The following is a 3,792-nucleotide window of genomic DNA, read 5'->3' on the forward strand; positions in this document are numbered from 1 at the left end:
GCCAAGCCCGCCGCTCCCCGCCCCTCTCGCCCCCGCGCCCCTCGAGCCCCCCGCCCTACTCCTCCTCCGGCCCCGCCCCTGCCCGGCTGCTCCACCCATCCCTGCTGATTGGGCAGGAGTCGGGGTTCTCCGGCTCCCGGAAGATTCGGAGGCAGCTGCGCTGCGCGGGGGTGGGGAGGAAGGGAGAGGGTGGCCCACTCCTCCACCCCTAGTCTAGCCCCACACCCAGCTTGGCAGAGGGAGGCTGGGGCGGCCCTGGAGTGCTGTCCTAGCCCTACGTCCTCCCCTAAAGTTTATCAACTCCCTCCCCCAACCCCTTGCCTACTCTCCTCCCCACTCCCTTCATCCCTAGGGAAGCAGGCTCCGCGCTCCGGCCCTTTCAGCGGGATCAATAACCGCTGTGCTCCAGGAAGGCGACCCCAGAGAGATCAAGCAGAAAGGAGGTTGGCCATGCTCCGGCGCTTGGCGGAGTCGGGGGCTGGAGGCAGAGACTCGGCCTGGGGTTCAGTACCCCACTCTCGTCCCCAGAGTCATACCTCCACCCACACTCAAGAACTCGGACAGACTTCAGGCGGGTCCCGGCGTTCCCGGGAGGGCAAGGCCTGGAATGTGGTCAGTGAGCCTGAGTGAGGCCGGGGGGCTGACAGAGTGACGCGCACCCGCCGCCGCAGAGAAAACACGTGCAGACAGACAGCCGGGGCCAGGAGCCCAGAGGGTCGAGTGAGGCCGAGACTGGCAGGCAGCAAACGCCCGGTTCCCCTGCGGCTCCCCAGCCCTCAAGCGGGGCCCGCACCCTCAGACTGGGTTAGCAGGTGGGCGTTTCCTTGTGCCACCCCTACCCCACCGGCCTCCGTGGAGCTGCCCCCTACCCCAGCCCTGGTCTCAGGTCCAGCTTTCGTGGGCTGAGAGAAGCGAAGCGCGGAGGTGACAGCGGCTAGGAGCCAGCTGCGCTGGGAAGCGAAGGGGTTGGGAGTCTTTGGGCAGAGCGCTGGGCCTTCCGAGGCGTCACGGTCCCCAGCACTTTCTGAGGACCCCGGGCTCACCCGACTCTGGCTTCTCCTTTGACAGCACCAGGAGAGGCCGGGCTCTTCGTTCCCTTCGTTTGACTCAGAAAGGGGCTCGAAGAGAGATTGAGAGACCCCAGCGAAGACGCGTGTACAAGGTGTGTGTGCGCGGGAGGGTCGGTGAACTCCGCTAAAGCGCCGTAAATTACAGATTTTGCTTCCATTTTCCCGCCAGTAGACTCGGTGAGCGAGGGTACCCCAGTCTGTCCGGGGGGTTCTGAATGAGTGTCTTTGGGGGCAAGGCCCATGGATGTGCTGGGGGTAAGTGGCTGTGGCGGGGCTGAATGTGTCGCTGGTGCAGCCTTCATGATTCGGTGAGCCTTTCTGTGAATGTGCGTGTGTTGGTGCCTTAGCGTGTATCCAGTGTGCGTGTGATTCTGTCCAATTTCAAACGCCTCCAGCAGAAAGCGAGGTGGGCTGGACACCCCAGTTATGTAATTGGGTGACTAACAGTGCCTTGGTGAAGGGTTTGAGATGTAGGAAGAGGGGAGGGTAAAGAGTGGAGGGGAGGAGGACTGCTGCTCCGTTCTAACAGAAAGGAACTAGTAAAGAAAGAAACTTGTCTACTAGGTACTTTGGGTAGGGCAGGAGACCGAGGGATGGTGTTGGGGTGCTGGGCAGTGTGTGCAGAGGGAGGGCAGGCTGCACCCGCTGCCCGGTGCTGACAGTTGGTGGCCCCTTGTACACTGGGAGGAGGGAAAGTTTATAGTTAGAGGAGGACCAGAGCAGTGCGACCTCGCAGGTCCGAGCTCGGTTGGAAGGACCCATGTGGCGGGCACTGGAGGGGCCGCAGAACTCCTCAGTGACCCCCACATGGGCCAGGGCATCCTCCGTCCTGGCCCAGTAGGTCCCTGGTTGCCTTCGCTCAGCATGCTCTGCATTTCAGTCTTTCTCCTCTCTGACTCTCTCAAGTTTACTTGTTTCTGCTATTCATGTAAGAAGCAGAAAGTAAACACTAGGCTCCAACCTTCCCGGGCCCCCATGCCCTAGCTCTTCTGCCTGCCCACAGGCGCAGCCCCAGTTTCTGTTCAAAGAAAAGTGGAACAGCACCTGCTGAGCCCTGCCAGGTTTTCTTTTCACCCTGTAAATTTTCATTCTACAAATAACATCTCCCAGTGCCATCCTGGGGGGGTGGGGAGGTCTGCAGGGAGAGGCAGAAACCCGAGAGACCGGACCCAGGCAGTTGCGGCAACCTCCCCTTCCCCAGCTTTGGGCAGGGCTTTCCTGCTTCTGCAGGGTTCACTCTGGGCAAGTCCCGCTCTTCCTCTTTCACCCGCATTTTATTTATTTATTTTTCCTCCCATTCCCTCTTTGAGGGGTAGGATTTGGTGTCCCGGGGACATCAGACTCTTTCCGCTCTCCAGGCCTAGAGGTGAGGTCCTGGTAGGGGATATCTTGCCTGTGCCAGAGAGAGCGAAGAACTCGGGGCTTCTGTGCGCTGAGTCGAAGAGTGTGTCCCCTGCATGTGTGGATGTGTTGGGGGGAGGCGTTGCTAGATATAGGCTCTGAGCCTGGGCTCTGGCCCAGCCAAGATGCCTGCCAGGCCATCCTGGCTCCTGGGCAGCCCAGTGCCTAACAACGGAGGGGACGGATTGCGCGGGGCCACTGGTCTTCCACCCACATCCTTTCCTCTCTGGAGACCTTGTCCTGCAGGTCTATTTCCTGAGCTTGCTGGGTAAGGAATGCTGGGTGCCCTTGTACCCAGTGTGGCCATGTGGCAGGGGTGTGCAGGGTTGGCCTGGCTGAGTGTGTGTGCACGCTCACATGTTGGGATGCCGTTTGGTTCTGGGACATCCTCCTGCCAGAGCAGGACACACAGAGCTCCTGGTGTTGAGCCCACCTGGCATGAATTGACCGAGATCCAGGATTCCTCACCCTGTGGCACTGGGACCAATGGCCTGTGCATCCTATGCTTTATGCTCTCACTGCCAGTCTACACTTGCAGGGTCACTGTCATCTCAACCTGCTCAAGATCCTAGGGACATGGAAAATGCTCTCTCTACACACCCCCTCCCTTTTTGTAAAGCGATTCAGGCACCTTCCTGGGAGGGATGTGTGTGTAGGGGAGAGGGGAGGGGCAGGGACATAGCCTTGGCCTAAACTGCTTTCCCTGTGCCTCTGACCCTTCTAGGCTCCAGTGCTGACAGACCCCAGGTGTTGATCCGGCCCTTTCTGAGTCCCACAGAGTCTCCACAGCTCACAGCCCAGGTTCCATCCCTGCGATGAGTCTCTGTTCTGGCCTCTGCCGGTCCCAGAGAAATAGTGGGCTCCTGCTTTGCAGGATGAGGAGGTCTGGTTACAAGGAGCTGTTGTTTTCTGGGCTAGAGTCCCATGATGCTCTGCCACCAGGCGCTCCCTGGCCACATGGTGGTCCAGGTTCCTCCGCTCAGCTCTAGGGGTGGGGGGACAGCCAGTCAGGAAAGGACTCCACCAACCCAGCACTCTCCAGATGCTTCTTAGCGCTGGGGGATCCAGAGAGTTTCTCCAAAATGGCCTGAGTTGGGGAAGGAGGCTGTCCTCCCTCTAGTCTCACCTTGCTTAACTGCCATCTCTAATTCTTGCTGATTTTTCTCCTGGAGTGGGCTTGGTCCAGTCTTTCTCCCGGGATCCTCCAGGCCCTCCGCATCCACCTTCACCAGGCCTTCCAGCAGTTTATTGAGTGAGCCTCTGTCCTTCTGAGAGTTAGGTTCCCTGCCCCCACCACTTCCTGCATGGGTAAAGAGTCTCT

This window comes from Lontra canadensis, unplaced genomic scaffold (genome assembly GCF_010015895.1).
Source record: "Lontra canadensis isolate GAN:19392208 unplaced genomic scaffold, GSC_riverotter_1.0 scaffold50, whole genome shotgun sequence".
NCBI classification, from domain to species: Eukaryota; Metazoa; Chordata; class Mammalia; order Carnivora; family Mustelidae; genus Lontra; species Lontra canadensis.